Source organism: Nicotiana tabacum, chromosome 6 (genome assembly GCF_000715075.1).
Source record: "Nicotiana tabacum cultivar K326 chromosome 6, ASM71507v2, whole genome shotgun sequence".
In the NCBI taxonomy this organism is placed as follows: domain Eukaryota; kingdom Viridiplantae; phylum Streptophyta; class Magnoliopsida; order Solanales; family Solanaceae; genus Nicotiana; species Nicotiana tabacum.
In genome coordinates, this window is record NC_134085.1 from 176,923,318 (window position 1) to 176,937,176 (window position 13,859).

The 13,859-nt window shown below is 38.3% G+C and overlaps 1 pseudogene; it reads left to right on the forward strand.

Annotated features, from left to right (window-relative positions):
* Positions 1 to 10,925: 10,925 nt before the first annotated feature.
* Positions 10,926 to 11,693, forward strand: LOC107809926 (NAC domain-containing protein 2-like; annotated as a pseudogene).
* The last annotated feature ends 2,166 nt before the right edge of the window (positions 11,694 to 13,859 follow it).

Consider the following 13,859-nt stretch of genomic DNA (forward strand, 5'->3'; position numbering starts at 1 on the left):
ATGAAGATTTTGAGGAAAACGATCCAAAGTTCCCGACAGTGGCATGAGAAGTTGCCATTTGCATTGTTGGGGTATCGCACTACGGTACGCACATCAGTAGGAGCGACTCCTTATCTTTTGGTTTACGGGACCGAGGCTGTAATACCGGCAGAGGTAGAAATTCCTTTGCTTCGAACCATCGTCGAAGCGGAAATCGAAGACAGCGAGTGGGTCAAGGCTCGGCTAGAGAAATTGACTTTGATTGATGAAAAGCGAATGGCCGCAGTTTGTCACGGACAGTTGTACCAACGAAGAATGGCCCGTGCTTACAACAAGAAAGTCCGGCCCAAGAATTTCGAAGTAGGTCAGTTGGTACTAAGGCGTATTCTGCTGCATCATGAGGAAGCAAAAGGGAAGTTTGCTCCAAATTGGAAAGGCCCATACATCATAAGGAAGATATTGCCTAGAGGAGCATTGTATTTAGGTGATATCGAAGGAAATGACCCCGACACAGCAGTAAATGCGGATGCAGTCAAGAGATACTACGTCTGAATTATACTCCAGTAGTCTTGACACATTTGAAATGATGAAGGTTTTATTCCCACTACTCCCCAAACACTGCCCAATTCTCTCTACAAACCTTTGAGCCGCTTATACAAAAAAAAACATTGATTGAGGCCTGAACTACGTTTGACTTGATTCCGAAAGGATACGTAGGCAGCCTCTCCCTGAGGTTCAGTCACACCAACAATAAAATCCCATTCACCCTGAAATTGAAATCGGGGCACGTCGAGCAGTTTGAGAAGTTAGTATCATCTACCTCTCTTTGCCAAGCGCAAGCCTTCAAATCAATTATCAAAGATAGTGGGGAACCAATAAGCGTCACAAATGGAGACCGGCACACGCTTGAATTGAGAGAGATAAAATGAGAGAGTCACGTCGGTGAAAACCTTCGGGCACCACGAGGCGACGGGAGCAGAGAAACAAAAATGAGAGAGCTTGTTTAGTAAAAACTCACAAAGAGTGCTATCAAGCGATGACAGGAAGAGAAATGAGAGAGGTCAGCCAGCGAAAACCCGCAAAAGGCACCGTTGGCTGAAAAGAATGACTCCACCCCAAAGAGGTCTCGGCAAAGTTTCACCGGTTTGGAATCACAGATTCGTTCTGGTTCAGGGAAACGCAAGTTCATGGAAGGTCGGGCGTCCAGGCCAAAGAGCATGTCATGTCATTTAAAGCCAGCGTTATCTTCCCCATATAAGTCTTTCTCGTCCCAAAAGGGGCATTCCCTTCCTGAAATTGTTTTCTCCTTTCTTTGTTTCTCTTCGAATCCTTTTATGTTTTAACCCCAAGTTCAGGATACACCAGAAAGGGCAGGTGGCAGGTTTGTTTTCACGGAATTCTGTTTCATGAAGGAAAACACCTCGTTTCATCGGTACATCTGTCCAAACTTGATAAATCATGATGCTTGATGGCGTTCAAAGTAAAGAGGAAAAAGAGAAATTTCCCCCAGCAAGTCTGCCTTCGGACGAATCCCCACAGAATCTCTCCCTGTACAATCCCCACAGAGTCTCCCCAATATAAAAAAATAATAAGAAAAAAAAAAGAAAATCCCCGTTGGAATTTCCCCAGCACACCCCCAGCAAGTCCCTTTGTAAAAATTCCCCAACAAGCTTACCCCAACAAATCCTAGAAAGCCCGTTTTGAAACAAATTCACAACATGCCCCGTTGTACAAAAATCCACACAAAGAATCCACTTTGTAAATATTCCCCCCACAAAGCTTCCTTTTGTACAAATCCCCACAGAGTATCCCCAATAAAATCCCCGTTGAGAACCTCCAAGCAAAACGGGACAAAAAAGAAGAGAAAAGAAAAAGAGCCTTACGAGGCAAATCATCACAGAATCTGGAAAGGCAAGCCTGAGCAGTCTAAAAGGTTCCGACATATGAATCAAATCAATGGCGGGACTTCGCAACAGAAATGAAGACGCAACAAAGCAACCGGGAACGATCAAGGTCACCAAACCGACCGTTATTTCCGAACTAACAATTGTTCTTTGTCTGAAAAGTTCAAACAGGTTTAATCAAAGACAACCGTGCAAGAAGCAGGTGTCGCCCTAAGAAGAAGGTACATGGGTACAAGAAACATTTTGGCAATAAGGAATTCACTCGAAAGGTAAGTTTCCACGAAACTCCCTTTTATTCTTTTACTAAAACAAGAAAATTCAAAAAAAGAAGTCAGTTGTTGTTCTCGAATTTTGTCCCCAGCCATCAGCATTAGGGTTTTAAACCCTAAACTGAGCTTTTCTATGCAATCAGCATTAGGGTTTTAAACCCTAAACTGAACTTTTCCTTTAGTCAGCATTAGGGTTTTAAACCCTAAACTGAATTTTTCCTTTAGTCAGCATTAGGGTTTTAAACCCTAAACTGAACTTTTTTTCATTCAGCCAGCATTAGGGTTTTAAACCCTAAACTGAGCTTTTCCATGCAATCAGCATTAGGGTTTTAAACCCTAAACTGAATTTTTCCTTTAGTCAGCATTAGGGTTTTAAACCCTAAAATGAACTTTTTTCCATTCAGCCAGCATTAGGGTTTTAAACCCTAAACTGAATTTTTCTTTTAGTCAGCATTAGGGTTTTAAACCCTAAACTGAACTTTTTTCCTTTCAGCCAGCATTAGGGTTTTAAACCCTAAACTGAGCTTTTCCATGCAGTCAGCATTAGGGTTTTAAACCCTAAACTGAATTTTCCCTTTAGTTAGCATTAGGGTTTTAAACCCTAAACTGAGCTTTTCCTTTCAGCCAGCATTAGGGTTTTAAACCCTAAACTGAGTTTTTCCATGCAATCAGCATTAGGGTTTTAAACCCTAAACTGAATTTTCCCTTTAGTCAGCATTAGGGTTTTAAACCCTAAACTGAGCTTTTCCTTTCAGCCAGCATTAGGGTTTTAAACCCTAAACTGAGCTTTTCCATGCAGTCAGCATTAGGGTTTTAAACCCTAAACTGAATTTTCCCTTTAGTCAGCATTAGGGTTTTAAACCCTAAACTGAACTTTTTCCATTCAGCCAGCATTAGGGTTTTAAACCCTAAACTGAGCTTTTCCATGCAATCAGCATTAGGGTTTTAAACCCTAAACTGAACTTTTTTTTCCTTTCAGCCAGCATTAGGGTTTTAAACCCTAAACTGAACTTTTTTCCATTCAGCCAGCATTAGGGTTTTAAACCCTAAACTGAGCTTTTCCATGCAATCAGCATTAGGGTTTTAAACCCTAAACTGAATTTTTCCTTTAGTCAGTATTAGGGTTTTAAACCCTAAACTGAACTTTTTTCCATTCAGCCAGCATTAGGGTTTTAAACCCTAAACTGAGCTTTTCCATGCAATCAGCATTAGGGTTTTAAACCCTAAACTGAACTTTTTTCCTTTCAGCCAGCATTAGGGTTTTAAACCCTAAACTGAGCTTTTCCATGCAGTCAACATTAGGGTTTTAAACCCTAAACTGAATTTTCCCTTTAGTCAGCATTAGGGTTTTAAACCCTAAACTGAACTTTTTTCATTCAGCCAGCATTAGGGTTTTAAACCCTAAACTGAGCTTTTCCATGCAATCAGCATTAGGGTTTTAAACCCTAAACTGAACTTTTTTCCTTTCAGCCAGCATTAGGGTTTTAAACCCTAAACTGAGCTTTTCCATGCAATCAGCATTAGGGTTTTAAACCCTAAACTGAATTTTTTTCCTTTCAGCCAGCATTAGGGTTTTAAACCCTAAACTGAGCTTTTTCATGCAGTCAGCATTAGGGTTTTAAACCCTAAACTGAATTTTCCCTTTAGTCAGCATTAGGGTTTTAAACCCTAAACTGAACTTTTTCCATTCAGCCAGCATTAGGGTTTTAAACCCTAAACTGAACTTTTTCCATTCAGTCAGCATTAGGGTTTTAAACCCTAAACTGAACTTTTTCCATTTCAGCCAGCATTAGGGTTTTAAACCCTAAACTGAATTTTTTCCATTCAGCCAGCATTAGGGTTTTAAACCCTAAACTGAGCTTTTCCATGCAGTCAGCATTAGGGTTTTAAACCCTAAACTGAATTTTCCCTTTAGTCAGCATTAGGGTTTTAAACCCTAAACTGAATTTTTCCTTCAGCCAGCATTAGGGTTTTAAACCCTAAACTGAACTGTTTCTTGTAATCAACATTAGGCTTTTAAACCCTAAACTGAACTTTTCCTTCAGTCAGCATTAGGGTTTTAAACCCTAAGCTGAACTTTTCCCCAGTTGGTTAGTATTAGAGTTTCAACTCTAAAACTGAACTTCTCCCCAGCTAGTCGGTATTAGGGCCCCAACCCTGAACTGAACATTTTTATCTTCCTTCATCAATTTTATGAACTTCCTGGCGAATAACTCACGAAATTTTCCTAGTGAAACTGCGGCAGAAAATTTCGTTCGTTTGTTTGTTTTCTCCCGCAGGTCTAACCTCGAGCCACACGATTCGAAATGACCCACGAGATGAGTCTCAACTCAGAATCAAAGAAGAAAAAAGACAAAAAAGAAGATGTCCCGAGAATATCAGAGTAAATGGAAGGCTGATCGGCTCCAACATTTGACTAAGGTCCTGAACACTGCCAGTCGGGTTTCACTCAGTATCCCAAAGATTGAACATGTCACCGCAACTCGCAAGCATCAAGATTCGGATCAAAGTCTCCAAGCACAATCAGCTAAGACCCAAGATCAAGTCGCAAAAGAATCATAGATAAGAATCTTGTAACTCGCAGTTGACATGCATATAAGTAGTTAGTTCAGTTCCAATTTTCCTTTGGTTGTAATAAGGCGGTCAGTGACGCAGCAGTGACAACAGCAACAGCAGTAACAACAAGCATTGCAATCCCATGGTAGTCCCAGCTGCCAAAACTTCCCGAACTACATTGACCTGATTCCTGTTTAGCCCAGGATATGTAGGAAATCTTTGAAGCAAGATTCGGTTAGATCTTTCAAAAACATGCTTCACATGGAGTAGTCCATAGGCAAAAATCGCTCATACACGCTCACTTTATCTTTGCACGAAAACTCTTCGTGTTTCCGAACAAAGAGGGGCAGCTGTGAGCACGTGATTTTTGTTTCGCGCGACAATCGCTCCAAGAGAATTAAAAAAAAATAACAAATGGTCCTCCTATGCAAATTTGGATTTTACATGGCACTTTGTTAATTATTTTTGATTTTGTGCCCATTTTTTATTAAAACAAAATACAAAATGTATGTTTCGTGCGTAATGTGAACCGTAATCCGATTGTTAAATAGGAGATCACAAAAATACGCATTTCTTTTGTCCTGATTTGTTGCTTTGTTTAAGTTTACCTACTTTTAACATTTATACGCGTTAAATAAATATGTTAAGTGTTAATTAATGGTGTCTAGTTTCATTTAATTAGGTTGTGTATTTAGGAAATTAGAAATAAAGAAAAAAAGAGGGGAAAATTTGTTTTAAAATGAATTTGGGCCACAAACATTATAAAATTTGAAGCCCAAATGAATGGCCCAATCCACCAGTCCGCACAGCCCACTCCCTAGGCAGCAAAACGACGTAGTTTAACACCAAAACTACGTCGTTTCAATGCCAATCCATCCCAACCATTCAAACCAAGCTGATCCAATGGTCCGGATCTCTCACCCATAACCCCATTTGCCCGACCCGTTACCCGTACCAACTTTGACCCCAACACCTGAAACGACACCGTTTCCCTCGAGCTGAAGGATCCTGGCCCTTCATCGTGCCTCATCCAACGGCTGAGATCCATTCACCCACTCCATATATAAGCTTCCCCTCATACCCCACCCCCTATCCAAATACCCCTGCCTTTCATCATCCTCACAAAGAACCCCGGAACCCTAGAGCCGCCCCCATCTCCCTTCACCAGAAACCCGGCGGCATGAATGCCGGTGACCTCCGCCTGAACACCATAGAACCCCTTCACCGCCCTGAACATTGATCTGTTGGCCGTTTAGTTCGAATCCCTTCCCACCTTCTCGAATCTTCATTTGAAGATTCGAGTCGGAACCCGATTTACACCAATCGACCTCAACTTCACACCAGACAGTCCCCAGACCCCCCTCGTGACCAAACCATGCTTGGTTTGGTCCGAATCTAACCAGGGAAACACGAATCCCAGATCTAATTTTTGAACCCTAGTTTTCTCCGTGCATGTTCCGTGTCTGTTCAAGCCGAAGAGATTAAGGTCTAATGGACCTTAATCGAAGTGATTAAAGTCCGTTCAGCCTTAAGAAAGGTCTGTCCGAGTCCAAGTTAAGGCTTTTGATTTTTTTTTTCGAGATTTAAGGTGAGTTTTGCTTTTTCTTTTCTTATTTCTGTTAGTCCATGTGATTGATTAAAGGTCTGTTCATGTTTTGTTTTAATTTGTGTCTTTGAATTTTTATCAACTGTTGTTTGTCCACTTTACCTGAACCTCTGTGTTTGTTTGAATCCCTCTCCTATTCTGATAATGCATATGTATGTATGTGTTGTGCGAATAATTGAGCTTTAAATTTTGACTGATCAACTGATTCCTCGAGTACCACTTTGTTTAGTCAGTATAATTCAAATCATGTGTCGATACTGTTAAATGTCTGATTTTTGGCTACGATTGTGCATGTTATGATTAATATAATCGAGTCGACATGTGTCGTCAATTAGTTTCAATTGCCTGAACAATAACAAATCGATTTGCTTCTGGACACATTTGTTTGAATCAATTAGGAACTGAGTTTGTTTACTTATAGTTGTTAATTTGAATCAAAAATGTAAAAGGAATGTTTGTTTAACTTCTGAATTGGAGGGCATGTGCACTTTCTGCACAACATGTGCATTTGTGCACCACAGGTGCATTTGTGCACATCTTGTGCCCTGCATAAGGGCTTTTGAATAAAATAATCGACAGCACATGCTGTCAGATGTATATTCTGCTGCCCATTACCCTGCTTTAGTTAAGAAGTATTAAACCTCTTTCAAAAGGGTAAGTCTGCCAGGGAATGTGATGGGTTTCTAATATTAAAGAGCTAAGTGGAACTAAAAAGGGACAGCACATGGGAGGGGTATCTGATTAATCTAACAGGCTGTTAAAGGGCAGACTTTAGGCTTATAAAAGAGGAGGACTTCCATCAGTTTTAGGCGAAGACATCTGATAATAGAGAGAGACAGAGGGAAATTGTTAAGGAAAAGATAGAGGAGATCAAGAGAAATCTGAGAAGAGAGGTTTGGAGACATACATAGATACACATATATACAGAAATAGAAAGAGAGCAAGAAAGAGATAAAACAGATTAGGAAATCAGAAACTTGGTTTTGTTTGTCTGAAGTTCATCTGTTGTCAATTTGTTAGGTAGTGTTGCTTATTCTAAGTTTCAATCGAGATTACTGTTAGTGTTTTGTTGCATTTGGTATATCTCGGAATTGGATTGTCTGGAGTTTTGTTTCCACCATACTGTGTGCTGCTTCATTTGGCTACTTTCTCTTCAACTATAGTTCCACCTCTTGCAATAGAATCTGCTCTGCTGTGTTGTTTTGATTCGCTGCTGTTACTCTGATTCCTGCTGCTGCTGATCTTCCCTGTTATTCTCTTCTTCCTCTTTGCATTTCAGCATTCCAGGTACACATTTCAAGTCCCATATTGATGTAACTGAAACAGTTTGAAAGCATGAAATGAAAAGGTTGAAGAAGTTCAAGTATTTGTTGTAATATTCATGGTACATTAACGGGTCTGTAAAAATTGATTAGTTTATAATTCAATAGTGTGAAAGTATGTACTGATACTCGATTGAATTTAGCCTTTTGTGTTAGTTCGTCAGTTGTTTGTTAGTATGGGGTACGTATACTCCGACCTTATACAATGCTGTTTCTGTTTCCTTTAGTTATTTTTTTTTTGGGTTCCATTAGGCAGTACATAGGGTCACATTCAAAGTCCCATTGGTAACAATATCTAGTAGCTAAATCCTTTAATCTAGCCTAAATAAGTTTAGTTAAGTTCAACTCAAGAAATGTTCGGATTAAGTGTTATATTTCGTTAGCTCGTATGTGATTTCTTGTCAGATTAAAGCATTTTTCCATTAAAGTATAACGTTTTCTTAACTTTGTAAACAATTAACCATAAGAATCCGGATCAGGTCAAAGCATATAATTAAATTAGCATGTACCTTTTCTTCTAATTTTAGGGACAAATGTATTAGAAATGTAGCCACTTTAGAATATCCTTTCTAAAATAGAGACGAGCCTCGCCAAATAAAAAATGCAAAATTGTGGGGCCCTCGATAAATAATCATAATAAACATTTAGAATTCAGGCTAGGCCGTTTAGTGAATCTCATGGCCTTCTCAAAAATAATAACGCGTTAGGCTCTTTAGGCGCGACTTAATTAAACCATATTCTTAAATTCGGGTGCATATTGATGTGACCCAAATCCAAATCTCAACGAAGTCAAAATGTGTTGACAATCACGGGCGCATTGATTGTGACGTGGTTCGAGATGCATTTTCACGACGTTGCAATTCTATAAAGTAAGTGATAATGATAAAAGTGGTTTAAACTTAATAAAAGCATGTAAGTCATAACATTGTATTTAAATCAGATATTTAGCCATTATAACAATTTAAGCGACCGTGCTAGAACTACGGGATTCGAGGGTGCCTAACACCATCCCTCGGGTCAACAGAATTCCTTACTTAGAATTTCTGGTTCGCAGACTTCATTTGGGAAAGTCGAATTTCCTCGATTTGGGGTTCAAGATAAACCGGTGACTTGGGACACCAAAAGCCAAACCTTTCCCAAGTGGCGACTCTGAATTAAATAAATAATCCCATTTCGAATATTGTCACTTAAATTGAAAAAACTCCCCTCGCGCATTTTAACCCTTCGGGGCGGGCGCGCAAAAAGGAGGTGTGACAGTTTCCACTGTATTTGGCGTGGGTAAGTTCATACTTTCTTGCTCAGCTGTTTTAGGGTTTTGGTAGGGGCACATGTTTAGGCTATGTCCAAGTCTACCACATTTTGTGCATAGTAAGTTGAAACCCTCGTAGGTAATTTTTAGATGTGTTTGCCAATCACAATGTATGTTTTGAGTGGTTTTTCTATGGGTACTAATACGCAAAGGCGAGCATACTTACCTCTTAGAGCAGATTTGGTGCAGGCATCTATACATATTAGTTGTCCTAACTTTCCTCGAATTTTTTGTAGTACGTCGTAGTCATAAAATTCTGTAGTTAATTTCGAGAGTCTTGCCTATATAGCTGAGTACCTTAGCGCAACTTTGAAGGCTACAAATCTAGGCTTCCATTTCCTTACTATAAGGAATTGATTCCCAATGAACCACGGGCCTTCATGTAGAGCCTTATTATAATTTTCTTCCTTAGTAAATTTTATTAGGTAATAGTCACACCCTAGGTCTACAAGAGATAGGGTTTCAGTTGGTCTCTATATCGCATGTAGTTTTTTTGGAGGAATTGGTAGCCCACTCTTCTGCCAAACATTTTAATAATGAGGGCGTTGGTCCAGTTTTTGTATATACGCTCCTTGTCCGATGAGGTCATAGGGATGAAGAAATCTGGGTTAGGGTAATTAATTATCTGTTTCGTCTTCCGGTTTATAAGAATCCATGTTTTGTTGTACTGTTATTTGCCTACCATCTGGGTTAGTGTTAGTGTTAGAAATTAAGGTATCCAAGAAGGATATCCTCTTTGTAGGATTGTTGCTAGTGTCCTTTACTTCTTTTGATAGTTCCTTAGGGAGTTGATCTATGCTAATTTCCATGTCTATTGGGGAGGCAGTGAGAGGCGAGCATGGAGTTGACATGGAGTTGGCTATCTCCTTCATTGATGCTTGGAGGTTCGTCTCTTCCGTTAAGGCAGGGAAGGTCATTTCCGTTTGGTTTGCGTTCAGGGGGCGGATGTAGAGAATGGAATACGGGTTTCCGGGAACCCAGTAACTCTTGCCTAAACTCTATATTTATATTAAAAAAATTCACTAAATATTTGTAAATATCTAACGGTGAACCCAGTTATTATTGTATATTAATTTGAAATTACGGTAGGAACCCATTAAGGCAGGGAAGGTCATTTCCGTTTGAGTTGGGTTGTTTCTGTCTTGTGTGTACATTGGAGAGTGATGGAGATATTGGAAAAGTTTTGGGGAGTGGGATGGGAGAACTTTAGAGAGTGGGAAGAGCATATCTCTCTCTAACCCATGATAGAATTTTTTGAGTCAAGTTAATTCCAAGAAAAAGGTGTTTCAAGAAGATACATATGTTAAATTCTGAAATTTACAGCTAGTCCTATGACAAAAGATACGTTTTCCTTTTCTCTATTTTACGTTGGGGTGAATTAACTAGCTTTTCCAATATTTCTTGTAAAAGAGGTTGTTAATTCAGATATTTCCTATTTAACGCATTAATTCAATATAGTTAAAGTAAAAACTTGTAAATAATCAAAAAGAGGGAAGTAAGTAAATTGCCCATTAATTTCTTTTCTTCTGTTAAACTTAAACAGCCCACTTCAAAAAATCTGTTAGATTTAGGGTTCTAGACTACACAGGAAACTATATTTTCAGTTAATTTCACCTATTCACAACTGTTAATTAGTTCAATTGTAAAAAACTTACGCATTGTTTATAAAGATTAGGAAAAAACTAACTTGAGTCCCAAGCTTAACCTTCCGCAGAAATCAACACCTTTACCTCTCCTAAAAATTTGTTTGCTCCTAAATTTTCTCTGTTGGAAATAACCTTATCAAATATCTATAAATAGTCCATTATATTATAGCATTCACGTCAATAAGCTTCCGCCATTCGTTTAGGGTTTTCTTCCATAGTTCTTGTCTTCTTACTTGAGAGAACAGAAGTTCTTGTCTTTGCGAATTGCGGAAATTACTATTGTCTCAGTCTTGTGTTTCTCTATAAGCAAGAAAAAGAGACGGCCATATATACCATGTCGACGGTGCCAGCTGCACGCCGTGGGTGTATCATGGGTGTTCGGTTTCACCCTACCGAAGCAGAGTTGATCAACTTTCTGAAAAGGTTCCTAAAGGGCGAGCTTTTGCCGAGTGAATGCCCTAATTTCCAACTTGCCGATATCTATGGAGACCAACCACCATGGGAGATATTTGGAGCTTCTGATCATCCCGAAGAAGAGAAGGTTCGCTATATTTTTACTCGGTTGAAGAAGCAGAAGAGCGAACATACAAGGGTTCGTCGAACTTGCGCCAACGGAACATGGAAAGGCCAAACCGGTATTTTTCCTATCAAGAATGGTAAGGGAACTGTGGTTGGGTTTAGAAGATGTTTCAAGTTTCAAACTAGTAGTAAAGAAAGAGAGCATAATAAAATTTGGCTGATGAAAGAATATTCAGTCGGGGATGATTTCTTCAAAGAAAACAATATTCCTAAAGAGGATATCGTAGTGTGTCGAATCAAGAAGAATATAAGAGCTAAGAAAAATCATGGGGTAACTATGGAGGAGCAAGATGTTCCAAAAGTAATCGAAGCTATGTTGCATGGACCTGATGAAGTTTACGGCACAACAATACTATAACCAGCAACAATTTGTCAAGCAGCTGAACATCAAGTTATGGACGAGACTCAGAATATGAACGAACAGAATAATAATAATAATGACTGCTCCTACTACCAACAGGAGATTAATTGGGCTGATGATCTGCTCATAGGTATTGACGACTTTGGAGATATAATCTGGTGAGCATGAGTAAAGAAGGGGAAGTAGAACGAGGGAGGAGAGACGCAGCAATCAATTTATATAATTGGATGAAGTACTAGATGGAGTTTACAGAAAATAGAGAAGCTTTGACATATTTTGGCCTCGTTTGGCCATACATTTTGGCAACGTTTTTTTCAAATCTTTTTTGAAAACATTGTTTGTTCATAGATTAATGAAAAATTTTTGAAAAATTTTTGAAATTATTTTTCAATTTCCCAAAATCTTGTTTAGGGTGGATTTTGGGTGAAACTTGTTCTCCCGCTCACAAAACTTTAAATTATTTTCAAATAAAATGCATGTCCAAACATAATTTCAACTTCCAAAAATTATTTTTCAAAACTACTTCAAAAATTATTTTTTCAAGTTTTAACTAAATCTATGTCCAAACGCTAGCTTAGTTTCTAATTTTAACTTTGAGGAAAGCAAAAGAAACTTACTACTATTTCTTAGTACTACTAGGTAACAATTTCTCATTGGAATAAACTTCGAAAGAGAAATTTGCTATTGCCAGATCTTTCCTTGTATTCTATATATAAATATATATATATATATATATATATATATATATATATATATATATATATATATATATATGTGGAGTATCACTTAATATAACTTTGACATGATTTCCTGCTATATATTGTTGTAGGTATAGTGCTTACTATCTGTTCCCTGACAGTAATTCTTTATCATCATTTATGCTTATAAATTTTTTTAACTACTTCATCTTTCACAATTTTTGTTTCGATCAAATCCATCCTCTGGTGGCTAGCTAAAGAACAAATTACTGCCCATATTATTCTTGTAGTGTATCTTATTTGTTTCACTAAACAAAATTATTTTTTGTTGTTTTGATTGCAACAGATGTCTTTCTTGTCAACTTAACTGTATTAAGCTTGTTGTTAAACACTGCTAAAGTAAACCAGTTTGAACCACAATCGCGAATTGTTTACAAGTAAAAGCAGTTAATTTTAAATTTTTTCTCGGTAGATTCAGAATATAGTGTAATTTGTATAATCCGATTATCTTCATTTCCTGTCTCCATTAATATTCCCCCAAGTTCTTATAACTTGGATGGATGATGATGTCCCATACTAATATCAATGGCGTATGCTTAATTAATTAACCACGTCTTAACCATGATTTGATTTTGAATATTTCCATATAAATAATATCTGTTAACAAAAGATTTGGCGCGCGTTCTTTCAATCATGGCAATTGGCGGTATACTATTTCCATTTATATACTCGGACTAAGGATGTTCAAGATGAGCACCTGAACACATAATAAAGTATTTCTATTAGACACTCGTTGGGGAGATATTAGGAAAATGGTTCTTGGATTTTATTTTTAGCTGGGGATCGGAGCCTTTAAATTTGGTTAACGGAGTAGGAGTTTGTTTTTAATTGATTGGGTTCTTTTTTAGCTGGCCAGTCTAATTTTTGGTTGTTATAGTAAATGCTTATATCCGATGTATATAATTACAGGAGATGGATGGCATATTTTTAGTGATTAACTTATCTACGTGACGGGCGCCTGAGAATACGTGCGCACAAAAGCTTTTCCAAAGTTTGAGACATAAGTGTCTAATAGAAACACTTTATAATGTGTTTAGGTGCTCCATTGAAATGAGCCTTAATTCGAATATCAAAATGAAATATGCTACCAAGTTTAAGCGGCTCTCGATATATTCCGGCTATATTTGCAGTCGTTCTTTAAAGGTTGGTTCAGTGAGTTAGCAGAAGTGTCGTGTTTGCATAGTTTGCTGAATTAGTAAACGGCAAACGGCCATAGATAGCCCTGATGTATGTGAACATCCCGAATCGAGTGAGAATTTAGGAACAAGAAGATTAGAGTTCAGTGAAATATTCGAGAAGGAGAAGAGATACAATGTTTTATGGACGAAAAGCTAATTACGCATTGAGCCTTTTCTATTTATATGTAGTCTGTTTACATACAAGTCCCATTTATAAAAGGAGCACAAAATAAAATAATGGCCAGTGGCCAGCCTAGATACTAAGTGTTCCTTATTGGGCATGAGGCTAGATAGTCAGATAGCCCAACACCCCCATCAAGTTCGAGGGGGAGAACACCTTCAACTTGGACAAAATGACTGATGGAGCACACCAGTAAGAGGCTTGGTGAAGA